Genomic DNA, 19280 nt, shown 5'->3' on the forward strand with positions numbered 1-19280 from the left:
AAACAAATAAATCTCCAAACTGTCAACCTAACCTTTTTCGTTAGTCTAAGCAAATCTTTTTTTCTCTGTACCAACCGTAACCTGAATCCTTAAACAGTCTTGTAAAAAGTATTGGTTCAAATTTTAAAAAAATGTATAACTACTAGTACTGAGACTTGCTGATGTCATGTTTCATTGTTGTTATTTAGCGTCGCTTTTCTACAATTTGTGGTTAATGGCGACGATGAGGACGAATGACGATATGATGAAATTGATGTAGCACTCACAAAGAACATCCGTGCCCCGGTCGGATTCGAACCCCGGATCCCCTGGCGTTGTAGCGCGCTGTGCTAACCTCTCAGCCACCGAGTCGGCTCTGATGTCAGGTGACCTCGATGAGAGAATATTATTTTCCTTCCAACAAAAGTATTACATGTCTACTTGAGGACAGGTTAAGTAACTAAATACTGTACATGTGTATTGTTAATAAATTGTAAGAGCTTTACCAGTTTGTTCATTCTATGCTGGTGAAAATGAATGTCATACCCGCCTATGGTCTTTTTACTGCCAATTCCTGGCATTCTTAACCTCACGTCATGATTTGCTGAAAATTTTCATGGTAACCACACACTTGCATTTCTATATTTAAAAAACGGTCACAATTTCTGCAAGATTTGCATTCCCTTATATCTTAAGTTCTGCTTGTATAAAGCAAGTACCTAATAGTTTACTTCATTCTAAAGCCCCCACTTTACCTTTATGTTCCCAGTTATAATGCCATTTTTCATTATGATATTTCCAGGTGTGCCAAGCACATTTCAATACTGGGGACATTGAATGGGAGACTGTGCATGTGGATGACCGTACAGGAACGATCTTCAGGGTTGCTTTGGCAAGGCCTCGGATCCGTCCAGGTGTAATCCCATCAATTTTCCCTGGATGTCCATCATACCTGTCTTCTGGAACGCAATATGAAGAGGCGCGAGAATGTCCAGAAAAGAAGAAAGAAAGGAGGGAGGCAGAAGCTTTAAGAAGAGCAATTGCAGACAGTATAGGGACAAAAAAAGAATATGACGCAACTCACACATTTTCGACCTTAAATGAACTGAAGGATCAGATTAACAAAATCCATCGTTCTTTGCAGTGGGATATTTTGCAAAAGGAAAGTTGTATTATTTTCATATTTCTCAACCTCTGTGAAAAGCCCCATGCAGTTAAGTATGTTGTTGTAAATGACTCACTTTCTTTGTCAATGTTTTATCGTGGAGTTGAAATTAATGAGAAGAGATTTCCACGTAAGGTATCAACTACACATGCTATTGAAGATGCAATACATTTTCTGGAAATGTTCGACAGTGTAGAATCAGCATGTAATATTAGTGATGTTTTGGAAGCCATTGAAATCCTTCTGGACAATGTAAAAGGGACTGTACATGATAGTAGAATGTCAGTGCTTCATTTTATAAAATCACAGATACGGCTGTTAAATGTTCGTAAAGAACGGCTGAGACATGATTCTGAGATTATTGTTTTCTCATCGTTGTTGAATTTTATGTCTCCATGTGCATATAGGTTCATCCGTGATTCAGGATATTTTATTTTACCCCATCCAAATACTTTGAAGAAATTATGTTCAGATATCCATGCAAGTCCAATCGCAGAGCAAAGTGAAGGCAATTTTCTGATGCATATGCAAGAGAAAGTGGCATGAGTTGTACTGCTCATTGATATTGGATAAAATCCATATCAAATCCACGTATTTATGATTAACAGTGTGCTCTCTAAGTACAAGGAAGTTGTACATATATTACCCGTGAAAACTTTAACTGCTGACTCATTGCATTGCGTAATTAAGAATGCCATATTGGGACTTGAAAATTTAGGTATTAAGATTATATGTGTTGTTTCAGATAACAACATGATAAATAGGAAATCTATGTCCATGTTTAATGTTGAACATAAACAGAACTTTGTGTATATTCACACATGTGATAAGAAGAGGCCTTTGTTTTATCTTGTGGACACTGTGCACTTATTTAAGTGTATTAGAAACAACTGGATCAATCAGAAAAATGAAAATGTGAGTGTTGTTTACCCAGATTTTGAAAACCTGTGTGATATTCATGTTGCATCATTCACAACTTTAAGAACACTCTTTAGTATGGAAAGTGATAATATCCTAAAATATGCTCATAATTTATCATTAAAATCTCTGTGGCCAACTTCCCTAGAAAGACAAAACGTGAAACTAGTTGCTCAAGTTTTCAACCATATGATAATTGAAGGTTTAAAGCAACAAGGGCCAAAACACAATTTGCCGAACTATGAAGACACTGCAGAGTTCATTAAGATTGTTTTAAACTGGTGGGAAGTAGTCAACGTCAAGTCTCCATGGAAAGGTGCGAGGTTAAGAAACATTTTACAGTATCCTCTAACAAACGAAGCCTCAGATGAGAGACTCTTGTACCTACATAAATTCCTTGATTGGTTGGAAAAGTGGGAAAGTTTGAACATCTCGTCAGGAAAACTCACTAGAGAAACTTCCAGTGCCCTGAAAATAACCACACATGGGCTAATTGAAATAACCAGATATTGTACAGAAGAGTTAGGAATGCAATACCTTTTGCCAGGAAAATTTCAATCAGACACACTTAAAGCGAGATTTGGTCAATACCGACAGTTGGCAGGTGCGCACTACAATGTATCTCTCTTTCAGAGTTTTGAGACGGAACAAAAACTGCGTCTTGCCAACAGAATGAAGTTGAAACTGAAGTCACTAAAATATGGTGACATCTTTGTAAATCAAATTGACGAGCATGGTACATCTGAATTGACCCTGGCAGTTACAGACTTGGCTATGTTTCAGAGTTTGAAAATTTGTGCTGCGGATATTATGGAAGCGAAGGGAGATCTTCCTATTTTGATGTACCTAGCAGGCTATTGCTCTTACATTGCAAGAAAAAAATTGACGTGTGATGACTGCAGCAACATTCTAGTTTTGGACAAGACTATGCAATATCTTCCAAACGATTCATTGGATTTTATAAAATGTTTGGATAGAGGTGGATTGTTGTGTCCTTCAGAGGTGGTTGTGGATATTGTGCTGATCAATTATGTTGTTGTCAAAAAACTGATAAGCCGTGAATATGATGTGGAATTCTTGAAAGCAGTAAACCAGCGGGAAGTGGCATTCAATCTCAGTCTTGTGAAGTTGAGAGAAGATGAAGATAAGTGGTGGGTGAGCTGCAATAATGGACACGAATGCGAAAAGGTTTTGAGAATAATTTTGTGGTCCTCAACAAATGCTTTGTTAAGTAATTATTGTAAAAAAGTAAATAACTTTGTTGAAGGCCGACACAAAAGAAGGAAACTCTCCACACTCTAAACTTCTTTGCTGTTTGCCTTATTAATTGTTGAAAAAATAATTGATGTTTGTACTAAAGTGCTATCTGTCGTTGTATTTTCATGAACGGAAAGACAATGAAATAATAATAATGAAAGTAGTAGCGATGCTTCTGTGAGTTTATTAATTGATTAGGCAACTCGGCGAAGTTTCTCTGAAAGTAAAATGCGGGGTTTAACTTATTCTATTTGTTTTTACTTTTTTTATATATATAAAAACTCTAACGAGTTTTATGTAAAACTTACAAATATTACCGATAATATATCACAAATACACGCATTTTTTAAAAAATTTCCACCAGGAAGTTTGAACGATTTTCAACATGAATTTGTGTGACATTAGGGATTTTTTTGTGGTGGCCAAAGTTGCTTGTTGAACGAAGAATGTTGGTGTAAATATTTGATATTTCTTATATCCCTTCTAACTATATTTACGGTGAGGATAAATCTTCAAATGTAACTTCCTCTGAGCTTCCAGTCTTTCCAAAAGAGAAACAAATGAACTTAAATTCTCTACGATAAAATATTGTCTTCCTTGTACAGTGTTAAGATGATCGCCTCCAGATGATGACGTCAGGACTGAGCGCTGCTGCCTGAGCCTCTAAGATGGTCTTGACCAAACCCAATTCTTCCCAGATGACGTAATGCATCCACGGACGATACTTCTAATAACCTTGCACGGACGTACTGCACATAGCAACGAACACCCCCTGATTTAATGTGAATATTGAAGTGTGTGCTTCTGTTATAAAAGTCTGCACAATGGATTTGATAAGGTATGTAAATGTGTACTATTGTGATGAATAATGTGTACTTAGCAACAAGTGAAAGAAAGGTTAGTCTTGTGAAAACGTGTGTGCCACATTTATTACTTTGTACAACGATACATGAACCTTGTTATAATGAACGTAGTTTGTGAATATTTGTGCTACATTGAAACTCACGTAATTTTGACTTAAATTAAGCGCATGCATAATCACAATAATCGCAAGTTCAATTAAATCGTTAATCCACGTGCAAAAGATAAGAACGTGATTTATTTGTAAAGATAAGTAATCTTTAACTTATGCGATCGATCTGAAAAGCTGTATAAATTAACCTCACGTCGATCTTAAAGATAATAGGGTTCCTTCCCAATGAGAAAAATAAATAACTGATTTTTTCCTTGATTAAAATCAAATACCTATTTTGAGCATCTAGATTTTTGAAAAGTACAAATGGCAGATATAGTGGCATATAAGTTGTTTTATGATCATGTGCATGTTTTAAGGAAGTTTTAATGCAATATTATTTTTAATCGAGTTTTATACATGAACGTTCATTTATTGCATTACTAAACGCATAATTTTTGCATTGCTTGTTTATGATTTAATGCACAATATATTTAGGATTGTTACTTTTGATACAAAAATGAATGAAGAACTATACTCATGTTAAACAACCAAGATAATTTATATGACAATCAATGATGCATGTAACAAGTATTGATTTTAGCATGTTATTTATCAATTAATAAATCGCTTGGTTTACTATACTTTAAATTCTTTGATTTTCAGTACTAATAGAACACGTAGTTTGTTCGGAGGGTGTATAATGGTGGATTTGTTGGGATTGTGCGAATGAGTTTATTCTTTCACTTGGTTGTTTATGGGTGTCGGGGAGCGAGCCCCGTTCTGATTTGTATCCAAAAACTTTCGGTGGTTGGGTAGGTGAATTTGTAAAGGACACTCACCTTATGTAAACTACATGTTTAATGATACACACATATTTACATACATTACACATTCCCTGTCACACAGATGACAAGAGATAAAACTGTAGCCACAAAACGACGTCCTACAGCCATATTTGCTGCGCACTCGAAGATAAGTGTTGCCAACACCTACTTGGCAAATATAAAGAGAAATGTCTTGGCCGCCATGTTGGATCCAAGTACATTGTGGGGGCCAACAATGGGAAATATTAATGTTATCTTCTTTTCAGCAAAAATCCCTTTTGCAATTATAAATGTAATTGTTGGTTCTCGTCGGAAATATCATCACGGTATTTGACCTCTGCGTATGGTAGCCCAGTACACGCGTTTATTATTATTTCGAGTATGCCGAGGAACGACGTTACAACTCATGTGTTTATTTTCCGTGTAACAAATTATTTCTCGCGCATGTACGCTTTCGTGGGTAGAATAGGGAATGCTTCATGAAACTTTAACTAACTGAGGGATATTATTTCCCATGCCCCCTTCCCTGAGAAATAATTCTGCGGGCGTCATTGACGCTAAATATACCATCTTATTCTCGTGCTTGTTTTGAGTCTTCTTGTCTTGTTACGCAAGCATTGGTCTTCATGGTTGTTTGCCTGATGCGTCAAACTATAGTAATGTGACGTTACAGACATACCAGAGAATGATAAAACATGACGCAGGAAGCAGGATGTTTAGATTGGAAAGCCATAATAGTATCTATGTATGTTTACAACTGTTTCAGTGAACAGTGTCCTACATACATTATCATATGTTCTGAAACAAACCCTGCATTGTTTCCGTTTATCGGCTAATCGGGACTGGACCTACTGTTTGAAGTGAGATCCGAACCACTACGTGCCTCCAGCGGATATCAAACTTGGAACCCTTTGATTGCAAGGGGCATCGAAAGTAACGTATTTGTTTATCTAGCTGTTTCCAACCAATTCTATTTTACGTCGATTTTCTACCTCATCCAGACGGTGAGGATGAACGATGAACAGGTGAAATAAATGAACGGGACAATGATATATACCTTGAGCAGGGTTCGAAGCTGGGACCCCTGACAGAATATAACCTTGAAATGACCTATTATTCCACGTACAAATATTCAAGTTAGCAATTTGTCGCAAAGTAACTGTGGAAAACGTTATTCTATTGGATAAATTAACTAACTCTTGTAACGAACCTGAGAGTTTAAGGTTTTATATTTGTAAGAAGTTAAGATTTTTAAAATGTTTGTTACTTCAAATAATGTGCAAGTTGTCACAGACAATTATAATTAGATTGATACAGTTGTAGTTGGAACTTTTATATATATTTATAAATACGTCAAAATCTGTTCGTGTTGACGTCACTTTCTCATCTTAGCAGAGGAAGTGAACCCACCTGAATGTTTCTCACCTGACGACAGACTGAGTTCGGAAAACAGGTGAAGGTGAAGAATCAATAAGAACTTGAAAACGGCGAGAATTCAAGTTTAGATTTTGGGTTTTCGAGTTTTCTTCTTGCCGATAAGTTGAAAGTAAACAATTAATTATGTAATTTGACTTTCGTTATATGTGAGTGAATTGCCCAACGTTAGTATTGAATGTTCTAGTGTTTTATTGGTAAGTGATTAGGAAATATAAGCGATTATTAAACTGCGTTTAACTTTGAAAACAGTGTTGTGTTTCTTTTCTACCCAGCAAGCCCTGATGATTTACAGATTCTCATGTTCCCGACTAAAGGAGTAGCGGACTAACTTTGTGACGACTGGTGTACAACCGCGGGGACGTTGCACTCTTTTACAATCACAGCTACTTGATTTTAAAATCAATTCCTAAAAAGTAACCGTTCCTTGTAACTAGTTACTTCCAAACACTGATCAATAAATACATTGGAAAATAACTTTCAGTCTGCATTAGACATTGCTAACCAAACTGTCTCCGTATACAAACTAGAAAAATTGGAAATCTATGGATGTTAGTTACATAGTAAAGAGGAGAATCTAGACAATTATTACAAAAAACTAATTTGACCCAGCATATCGTGGCAGAAGAATGATTTTAGGAATTCTAGTGAATATGGCAAAGCCTATTAAAACTTATTATCCCATTTTTCGATTGTTTCATCAACGGATTATTATATAATTAGTCAAAACCACCTTGTTCGTGAATATTAAGTAGAATCAAGTGTTTAACTATCATATCGGGATTATCACAATCTTCACAATCATTGTTCACAGTTCTAGTCTACGAATGCTCATATAATTCCCCCTCTTTTCTGTTATTTCGATACTTACTCTAGTCTTGCCCTCTTCTGAAATTTCATGGTCTTTCACTCCAATACCTGCCTCTGATAATATTGTTAAGAGAGAAAACAAGGTATTTCTTTCTAGGTAAGTTCATGGACTGCACTATTATTCATACATACATAGAACTTGTTTTTTTTTTATTTATTTATTTATTATTATTTTTTGCTTTGATACCCCTTAGAGACTTGTGAGAGGCGATGAACTTTACATTATTTTAAAACGTTTTATTTGTACAATGAGAAGTGACACTACATAAAAATATTTATAAAATTAAAACTTTTCCAATATAATTACTTGGTTTATTTAAATATTCTTGAATCACTTGGCCGAATATCATAATAAAATGTAAAATGACTAAATATAAAAGATATATATGTGTTTCGTGTATATGGGTGCGTGTAAAAAATGACTGACCATCATCGTATGAAACGATGAAAAACGGGATTTTGTAAACTATAGTGCAGACGTTCTACAAAGCACAAGAACTTCAAACCCTTCTATGTCACAACACACAAATAGGCTTCCCTGTCTTTAGCCCATTTCACGGCACATAGTTTACAGAATGAAGATGGCAGCACGTAGCACATTCTTTTTTTTAAAAAGGTGATGATTAGTCTGATATTACATGCACACACTTTTATGTACTAAAAACATTTTAGTTAAAACTGGCTCTACATACACATTCACATATTGTGCATGTATGTGTGCGCATGAGTTTTTAGTAAATAATGAAGACATCAACAATTGATTGTGAACAATATTTCTCTTGTTGCTAAGGTTTTTATGTGCATGATTATAGCTAATTCAAATTACGAATGAGTTGCAAATGATATTTTTCTGGTACTGTAAGTATTGGACACTGCAAAATTATTTGTAAACAAGCAAGATTAAGGACAAACAGGACAAAACTCAACAGGAAGATAGCTGGAGAGACTGTAGCAATTTTGAAGGTACGTGAGCAAAATAGAAGAGTTATTTAAAAGAAGCCATAAAGTGAGCATTCGACGAAAAGTGATTGTACTCCATGTAAGTAACAAAATAAATGAATCTGAACATTACTTGTGTTTTAATTGCTTTAAGGTATACATTTTTGTGAATGCACATAATTTGCATATTTCACAAAAAAATATACTATAGCATCTCTAGCCTATGTGCATCATAGACAAATAAACTTTGCAACATTTTTAAAACATCACACGTAACACATTTTTTTATTAGTTCATTTCAAGCATTCAGGCTATGTCCACATACTCAAGTTTTTTTCATGTTAGCAGACACCACAAAGAACTTCATACTTCATATTAATAATAAAATCAGTTCATTATGAATATTTTAATCCAATTTCATAGCTAGAACCTTACATTTTGTGTGTAGAACGTCACACACGTAACGCTGGAATGCCCCTGCAAGTGTTTCTAGGGCTTGCAGATAGCAAAATGGATAATGCTGTCACCACTGGCGTAGGCAGGATTTTATCTCGGATAGGGCTGGAATTGTAAACGTATAAGTAATAGCTGCGTTTCAAAATTACCGTTTTTAACCTTCGTTTTAGAAGTTGTTCAGGCAAAAATGGTAATTGACGTCAGGGGTGTCCACAGGGGGGATTCATGTCGCGCCTACGTCATGGGAATTTGGGGAGGGGAATTTCATAGTTTACCTAGCAATTCTACATATCTTCACACAAAAAGGGGGGATCGTTTCGTTTGATTGACTTGTTATTGGTTCTTAATTATGGTTATTAGATGTTCAGCATCTACTTCATGATTTAACAACTTCCACAAGAACAGTACGGGTATTTCCTGTAGCAAATATGAAAGTGAGCCGTGCATTTTCTTTCCTTAGTTTTTTTTTAAATTTCAAATGCAATGAAAGGTTTCGAGTGTCATGTGGATGTGCCTTTCGATTGTTGGCACCTCGGCCAGTGCTAAACATGCCTGATGTTTTCTTTCAGATTTAGTGTTGGATGATTTCAGGCACAATTAGATTCGCTTGTATGTGTTCCTGTACTACGACTGACTGGATAATTGTAAAATTCTGTCAGTATTAAAAAATATTTTTTTAAAAATTAAATCAAATTGTCCACATTCAAACAAAAACTAATAACTGCGTATTTATGCCAACTATATTCGTGTGTGTATGGGGGAGGTACGATGAACAATTAATTTGGGGGGATGCATCCAGGGGCTTGGTGGGGATGGGCACCCAAAATTTCAGGAGGGGCTGAACCCCCATCAGCTACCCTCCTGCGTACGCCAGTAGCTCCCACCTTAAACCCAGAAGGTCCTGGGTTCAGTTCTCATACGTTGCACCGTGCATTAACTTGGATTCCACTTTTATAACTGTAGGTCCAGTCCCGATTAGCCTTTCTCTGCATAGAGTGTACTTGAAAGCAAACTCAAATGGGCAAGATCTATTAGTGTTAGTGAAGAAATTACTTTTGCACAGGTTTTCGTAGGAGAAGGTTAAGTGAAACCTGAGTTAAAGAAGCTTACATTTCAAAATCCTGATAACACCGAAACACATCGATCCTTACCCGAAATTGCTTATAAGTGGATAAAAATGCATGCTAAACACATTTCCATGCCTTAATGTTGCTAAATAATACAAATATAGTTCTTTATGAGATATTTTAGTGTTCTTTACAGATTTCACCTCATTTGGTACATATCTTGTAAATCTCGTCACAAAACCGGAAATTTTGTGTTATGCGAGTTTAATTTTTGCGATAACATTTTGGCAAAAAAAAAGAGTGCTTTATGACTAAACCAGTCGCTTGTATTTGTTCATCTTTTTTCTTATTAACCGTCACTTTTCTGCCACTTTTGGTTTATCGAGACAATGAGGATACTCACAAATAACACACTTGCCCAGGCCGGGACTCGAATCGGGGAACTTCAGTGGCGAGATCGAAAATTGACCAATTTTTTAACACTCTTTTCATGTCCTGCTTTTATTTTCCTTGCTGTTTCTCATTCTTTACCAAGGATTCGAACTTAGGGTCCCTGACGTCGTAGCTAAACACTCCACCACGAAGGTCGATTGTTTGGGGGAAGACTTCTACAAGGAGTCGAACCTGGGACCGTGTGCACCAAGGGCGAGAGTGCGATAGGACACGCGGGCTATCGACCCGGCGTATAAAGTTGTTCGAAATTAATAAGCATAGCGACGGTTACATTAAATGGGCGATTTCAGTATTTCCCCCGGAAACTACAACGGCTCTGCCATAATTCTGCAGGGAAAAATTGTAAATATGTTTCATTTGGGGGAAGATATAGCATTGATGCTGCTCTTTCGTGTTCATTAACAAGTATTCGATTTTGTTATCAATAATTTTGGAGTGTTCGTGAAATCGCCCTTACAGTGGCAGCAGGAATTTTGTGGCAACGAACTTTCATCACTCCTCAGCATCTAAATACGTGAGTACAGCAGGAGATAGGGTGAGTACACCATGGATTAGAGATAAGCTTATAGGCAGTGTATTTCGGACTAGCCAAACATTTAATTCACACACACTTTCATGCATTTGAACTCTAAAGAACTTTGTCTCTCAGCGGTATCCAAGATCAAGTGCAAAGTTCTTCTTTATACCGACGAAGATTTCAATATATAAGTTACCATCCATCACAGTGTGGGCTTTTTCTTATCAGCGGTTTTGCAGTATATGTCATGCAGTATATTCCAGACTTTCCGAATTAAAATTTCCACACTGACTTAATTTGTGGACATTGTGATCGTCCATAATAACTCTAGCTAGTGAGCCTACCAATAGCCTAGAGGTTGAGCGGGAGGGTTAGCGATTGGTGCTGCGTTGAGATGACGTCAGCGCCTTGCTTGCTGATTGGATGAATTTGGAGTTATGACTCCTTCCCAAGCTGCAAATGCATGACAGTCAAATACGGAATCCACTTTTTTCGATCTTGAAATTATTATGAGGGCATTGTACTGAGGAGAAACTAGTCTCGACCTCATCTCAGAATTAGAGAAGAGATTAAGAATGAGAAGAGAACGAGGCAGCTGAATGTAAAGAAGGGGCAGAACAGACTGAAACTTATTGCCCGACTGTCTCTCTCGCTGGAGCCTTTAGGAAACTCTAAGGTGAGGACTGCTTTGCTGTTTAATTTACTCAAACAAGAGAATGGTTGCACATTAAACTTCTCTATTGTTAACCTTAACTTAAACGGACAACTGAGATTCGAGGCGAGACCGAGAACGAACTTGGAGCTTGGAGTTTGAAGCTTCAGACAAGACCGAAATAACATTCCTCATTCACGGGACGAGACGAGACGAGACTGCAACACAGAGATATTACCCACACAAGTATGTCAGCAATACCAAAGACGCAAGACAAGTTCAAGAAAAACACGGAAGGAAGAAAACCACGAAGAAGTGAAGCCAAACAAGAATATTAATCTTATTTTTACTTATTCTTATCACTACCTAGTCAGGGAGTAGTGGCATGTTTGTTTCGTCTTCTTTCCTTTCGAATATCACCAAGGTGCTCTTCGAAAGAAACTGTCTCCATATAGTGTATATTGTGTGTGTGTGTGTGTGTGTGTGTGTGCGTGTATAGACCTATATACGTACACACACACACACACACATACTACATGTGTGCATAAATTCTGAATCGTAATGTCTGTGTATAAATTTAATCCATAATCTAATTTTTCCCAGTTACATCTACCCTAAGATCACCCCGTGCTGGACTGAGTTTCTGGAGCTGAAGGTTCGAGTCCCGTGCAACGTTCGAGAAGTCATCGAGGTCGAATACGGCAAGGACTGGTTCACCCCCGAAGAAGGACTGGAACTATCTGACAAGCTCGCAAAACAGCGAGGAGGCAGGACAATGGCCAGACGACCAGAATCCTCACGAGACGTACAAATCATACTTGGAGGTGCTGAGGAAGCAGGGACAATAGTACTCTAAAAATCTCAACATAGAGTGTTAAGTTTCTTTATTTGTACCATACCAAATTACTGTTAATAAATCCTACGTCTACTTGAGTGGTACTTGCAGTGAACAAGCGGGTGACCTTAAAAGTTGTATCTATCTGCCTATCGTCTTCGAGGAGGCGGGTGGCAATGCCAGTTGCAGTGTGGACGTTCCAGTGACAACATCGGCTCCCCCAAGGAAACATTGCCAAGTGTTGCTTGCTGCTATATGTGTTTGTACGATAACGAACCAGGATACTTGGACTGCTAGTGCACCCCACTTTCATGCAGGTCTACTCAGCTGCGTACTCAGGTGGAGGAGGTGGAGCTGAGGGAGGCTACAGCCAGGGTTGACCAAGTTTGAGTTTTTTTTAAAAAAACAGAAACAAAACCAACAGCTTTTTTTATTGCTTTAAACGAATGTATGAAACAGTGTTCTAATCAAGAGCAAAAATATATTTTATACAAATAAAACGTTTAAAACATAATCCCATGAGGACTTATTTCCTATAATGATAATGGTTGATAAGGAAACTGTTAATCATTCAAAGAAAGACTTGCTTCTAGTTACAAAGTAAATACTTGACTACCCCTTAAAAAACCTATTTACGTTATTTGTAAATCTCGCAAGTAGGCTGGCTTTTCATTGGTGTCCGGTAAAAATGGTAAACGGAAAAAATGGCAAATGTGACAATGGCAAATGGAAAAATGCCGAAAGTAGAAATTACAAACAGAAAGCAAATGATAAATAATTGATATAAATAATTCATATGCAAATTGTAAAGAAGAAAAATATTGATGTTGTGTTTAACAAAATATTTCGTCACTTTAGAAGCATTGCAACTTTAGGTTATTTGCTACTCCTTGTAAGAAATCCTGCATTGTCCTCTTGTTATATAGCACTGTCGGTATCAGGCCAGTACCCAGAATTTGTTTAAGGGGAGGCCAAGTCCGCACCCAGCACCGAATTTGCACCCCCCCTTCCTAGATGTAACTGGCATACTTAGACATTGTAGAAATTTTATGAACTTACTCTTTTCCGTCGAATCCGATGAAAAGAAAACTAAGTATTCAAGAAATGTAGCTAATAAAAGGACAGTTGGTTGTGCATCCCACACCATCTTCATTGAAGCAGTGTGTGTCATTGTTCACATCTGCAAAATCGATTGCAAATTAAAGATAACTAGGTGGAGGGACAAAAAATAAGCAACTTTAAGAAGACATTAGTTTCCTATTAAATTAACATGTAAATTATATGTTTTATTCCCGAGGAAAGGAGGTGAGAAATGGAGGAGAAATGGCAGATCGGTATAATTTTTATGTTCCAGGGGCCTAGGGTGACAATTACAACCACCTTCGCAGCAACGCTCCATTTCTTACTAGTCCAATTTGATATAATTTTAAAATCTTATCTATGACTGTAGAAGTACGTTTTTTCCCCATGCTGTTACCAGCTCTAAAGAGAAAGAGAGAGAGAGAGAGAGAGAGAGAGAGAGACCATAGCTGTATGCAACATTGACACACAGGCTGACACATTCTTTGTTATTCCTTCTTTGTATGTGTTTATGATGTTATTCTTAGTAAAGTATGTTTGAAGTCCAAACTAATTGCTTCTCTTTGTTGTTATAACACAAACTCTTACCCTCGGAATATTTTAATGGGGGAAACATTTTAATAGAACAAGATCTTTGTTGGGAAGGTGTGAGATCTCCCTTCCGCCATGGGAATTATTAATTCTTACCCTGAATGTAACACAAATTAGTGCAAGGGGGTAGATAAGGGCTGGCTTCAAGTCCTGCTAGTAACAAACACGTGTAATTGGTCAGCAAGTGTGCTCAAGGCGTAAACGTGTTTTCAGTCAAGATGAAAACCCATGCTATGCTGCACCCGTCCCCCTTAAGTTTCATGAAACACACATGCTTCAAATTATTTACAAAGGTTACCTTTTATTAACATGCGATTCTATAGAATCAGAAACTTCTGCCAGAAGAAATAGAGAAATAAACAGCATTATAAATATTTTTCGAAACCTCAAATAAAATGTATCAATTCAAGACAAATTAGTGATGACACCAACATTATATTAACTTTAAATTTCAACCTGTGAAATGCAAGACACATAATTTCTCAATTTTCATGAAAATCGTAATAGGTATATTGTATTTGCCATTTTTATTCTTGCCATTTCTACCGTTGCCATTTTTACCGTTGCCATTTTTTCCATTTGCCATTTTTTTCCCTTTGCCGTTTTTTCCCCTTGCCATTTCTTCCCTTTGCCATTTTTTCCCTTTGCCATTTTTTTCCGCTTGCCATTTTTTTCCCTTTGCCATTTTTTCCGCTTTCCATTTTTTTCCCTTTGCCATTTTTTTCCCTTTGCCATTTTTTCCGCTTGCCATTTTTTTCCCTTTGCCATTTTTTCTGCTTGCCATTTTTTCCCTTTGCCATTTTTTCCGCTTGCCATTTTTTCCCTTTGCCATTTTTTTCCCTTTGCCATTTTTACCTAAATTCGTTCGGGAAGGCTTCACAGTTTCACAGTTGCCAGGCCCCATTCTATCACCGTTGTAGCTCTCTGTTTTCCAAAATATAACATTTTGTTGCGAATCTAACCAAATATATTTACATTAACAACAACAGAGGCGTAGCAACATATCGCGAGGCCCTGGGCGAGATTAGAATGTGAGGCCCGCATCGGTATTTAAATTTGAAATCTCAATGTTAATCGATAGAAAATTTTCAGGGATACGTCAGAAAATTATCATATTTAAATAGTAATAAATTACTGAAGAAAATGATATTTAATAATTTCACTCACCCTAAAAATGTCTTTCTTTGTTCTCGGGGAGCTGAAATATGAAGCTACAGGAAGGAAGGAAGAACTGCTTATATTATCAATTGCCTTCTTGAGTTGCAAACAATCCAAGCATTTAAATACCTCGCACTTGCTTCGTGGCAGTTGGAGGTGCTTTATTGTTAACATCAGTGTTTGGAAGTAACTAGTTACAAGTTACTCAGTTGCAAGTAAGAGTTACTTTTATGAGAAAATGTAACTGTAACTAGTTACTTTTAAAAGTGAGTAAATGTAACTGAGTTACTTTTTAACGTTTTAACAGTTACTTCTACAGTTACTTTGCGATACTTAAATTGCTATGTAAGTATCATAAATTATTGGCAATTTAGGACTCAAAGTAAGCCGGAATTTAGTTTCTGCTGTGATATAAAACCCCATTCTTCGATACCTTAATTCTTGCAAACAATAGATGAAGCGGAAGAGAGAAAGTGGTTGTACTAAATTTGTCTCCTGGCTGTGGTCAGCGTGTCCTTCCGTTAGCGGACAGTCCATGGAGCGGACACAACTTGATTGACATGTTATGTAGTGAACTAATCAGTTAGAAAATCTAAACCTCCCGCCCCCACGCGCTGCTGGCAGGCAGCAACCACGCACACGTGTTGTTCGCAGCAATCGCTTTTCTGAAACCATACGACGTAGAGGAGGGGTGGCTTCATGTCTACGGACAGGCTCCAGCAGACGAAACATTAACGAAATGTTTCGTTTACTTCGTGGATAAGTGGCTCGAAAACCAATTTGTGCCGATAGATATGTGGAGTTGTTACCATCGGCGCTACAGAACCAAGAACTCGCTCGAGGGATGGAACTACAAAATAAACAGACTCATGGGTACACCACATGCCAGAATAAACAAGCTTATACATTTTTTGAAGCTGGAAGCCGAGGAATCAAATTAGAAAATTATTAGAATGGAGTTCAACTTGGAGGGAGTGAAGAGAAAGAAGAAATATGTAAAGTTGGACGAACGAGTTGCAAGAAACACGAGAAAATATGAAGAAGATGGCGATGTGCCTAAATTTCTAAAGAGAATGTCCTACATTCTAAAACTGGATTGATAGCATGTAAAAAACTTCTGACGTAGCACAAAACTTCGCTTAATGCTGCTGATGGAACTAGGCCTAAATTTCTGAAGACGATGTTCTCGTACCGAAACTGGATTGATAGCATGCAAAGAACTTTTGTACGTGTTTGACGAAGCAGATTAATGTTGCTGATGGGACTAGGCCTTCAATTTGAAGGCCGAGTACGGTTATCGGTGCGGGTGTATTGCATCTGTGTGTCTTTGGACCCCCTGTCGCATTGCTGGTGCGAGGCACTACGACAGGCTCACCTTCAGAATAATGAGGTGGCCGAATGTAAAGAAGACACGCAGTCCCGTATAGTATACACCTTTTCCACTTCATTGTAAGGATATGTACAAGTTTTGTTTGGCACAAAGTGGACGTAAATATAAATCCATCCACCCTTTAGTAAAACAATTCCCAGCGGGGCGGGGGAGGTCGATGAACATGTGTCAGCTTCATGAACTGGTTGCTGCCTGCCAGCAGCGCGTAGGGGCGGGAGGTTTCGATTTTCTAACTGATTAGTTCACTAGATAACCTGTCAATCAAGTTGTGTCCGCTCCATGTCCTGTTTGCTCCATGAACTGTCTGCTAACAGGACAGCTCCGTGGTCAGTCGGTAGGCTCCAGCCAGGTGCCAGGAATCTCAAGGTTTATCGTATGTTTCATCTTTCGTTTGGTAGACCTGAATGCCAAAGCGATATACACACCTGGAAAGAGGGGTGGATTTCCCAGAACGTGAAGATATGTTTCTAGGAGGAGAATTCCTTCCTATTGCTGACAGTTTGACATTGTCAGTTGCGTTCTGTGAAGTGTCTCTTGTTTCTGTAGTTTGTTCCTCTGTGACCTTATAACTTCCCCCCCATCTGTAAGCATCCGATAGTTTTTTCTTTGCTATAATATCGGATTAAGCTGAAAAGGGACGTACTGCAATATTTCAGTGTTTTTACCAAAGATTTCAACGGTACTGGTACTATGAACGAAACTGAAGAAGACGAGAGCTAGCAAATGCGCATATGAATGGAAAACAATGTAATTGTTTCCACGTGATTTCATTTATCTCAGTTCCTGATAATTTAAAAATGATTTCCGGTTAGAATTCGCTTATTTATGATTTTCAGCATTTCTGGACATTTTGAAATATATTTTGGTAAGTGTTATTCGTCTAAGATTTAAATGAGAACCCATTTTCTTGCAATAACAGCTACGACAGATGTCACCATTATTATTGATACAACAGTGAATTACGACACTCCAGTGGCAAACGAAAGATTCAGGAAGACCCTAGCCATCATTCTCGCTTGTTTATGTAATCCTCTCGGAGAGAACTGAAGGGGTAAGTTTAAAATGACATTTTCACCTTCATCGATAACACACAATTATAGACTACCACATTATATTTTTTTATCATTTTCTGGTTCATAAACACTTGAAATCAGTGGCGTAACAATATATCGAGAGGCCCTGGACGAGATAAGTGCTTTTTATTAAAATAAATAATAAGTGGGTAAATATCCACGCAAGCTATCGTGAGTTTTTAGTAAATGTTTCATATGAGATATATGACAATACTTTTTTACTTATTTCGCGTCCCCCCTTAGGTTTTGAGTCCTCCTGCCTCTATGTTACGCCCGTTTTGACGTATTGATTCAAATTTTAACTTTTAACTAGAATTTAAAGCCAGATATTTTATTGCACCCAATTTCATTATTGCCTTTTCCATCTTATTTTCTCATTTCTATTTATTACATTTTTCGTATAAGCCCCATGGGACGCGAGGCCCCGGGCGATCGCCCACCCCTTGCTACGTCACTGCTTGAAATTATACAACAAATTTATTTCTCTCTGACGCGCCCTTTATGCGAAACAGACCTCCCTTCTTAGAATATATTCTACTTGAGTGATATCTCTGTCTCTCTCTTTCTATGCAGTTTGTAGAATCCCCCCCATGAACATTCCTTAAGAACAACAATGATGATAAATACAAATGTTTGTTGCAGTAGCTCAGGTCAACTTCCGTGGCGGAGTGGTTAGAACAACGCACTATATGTCAGGGGTCCCGGAATCTAGTTGATTTCGGACATGGAGGTTTGTGTTTGTTCCAATGAGAATATAGAAATCACAAAATTGACATACGTGAAAATTGAGAAAATGTGAATAACGGGGGACACTACCACATAGGGTATTCCTTAAAAAGAAAAAGGTAGTTTGGGTGCCTGACTACCATGCGAGAGACCACGGGCTCGATCCTCGGTGGGGGAGAACCGAGATTTTTTCCACCTGTTGAAGCGGCTCCAGCGCCCACCCAGCGCCGTATATCGGAAGGAAACTCTGGAGGATAAAGGATGCCAGGGACGTGGTGCTGATCACATTACCTCCACCTTTGTCCATGGTCAAGAAAGTGTGGGGCTCTAACTCCACACCCCTATACGCCTTCATGGCGTTGCGCAAAGCACAGGAGAGCACTTTATTTTGTAATAAATATAAATATACGAAGACTTATATTATGTACCAGAAACATAAATAAAATACATGTTAGTCTTCACAAAATATATTATTACAATTACAGTTACAGTTTGTGTAATTTGGTCGCAATAAAAATGTCACCAGAATGTAACTGTAAAAGTAACATGGGTAAAAATGTCCACGCAAGTTATCGTGAATTTTTGCGTAAATGTTTCACGTGAAAAATATCACAATCATTTTTACTTTTTCCAAGCCCCTTAGGCTTAGTGCCCGCCCGCCTGTACGTTGCAACACAGATTTGACGTATTATAACGTTTAACTACAATTTAAAGCCAGATGAAAACAGAATGTTTGTAATTTTATTGCCTACAAAAATGAGCGTTGTCAATCTTTTTTCCCCTCACTTCTACTTAATACATTTTTTGTATGAACCCCATGAAACGCGAGGCGGTCGCCCACTTCACCCACCCCTTGCTACGCCACTGAATAACAATGTACTTAAAGGCCCGAACAAAACTGTTACATCCATTCTGTCCAATTACAAAAGTGTTTTAAACAC

Source organism: Lepisma saccharinum, chromosome 13 (assembly GCF_977018435.1).
Source record: "Lepisma saccharinum chromosome 13, izLepSacc3.1, whole genome shotgun sequence".
Classification (NCBI taxonomy): domain Eukaryota; kingdom Metazoa; phylum Arthropoda; class Insecta; order Zygentoma; family Lepismatidae; genus Lepisma; species Lepisma saccharinum.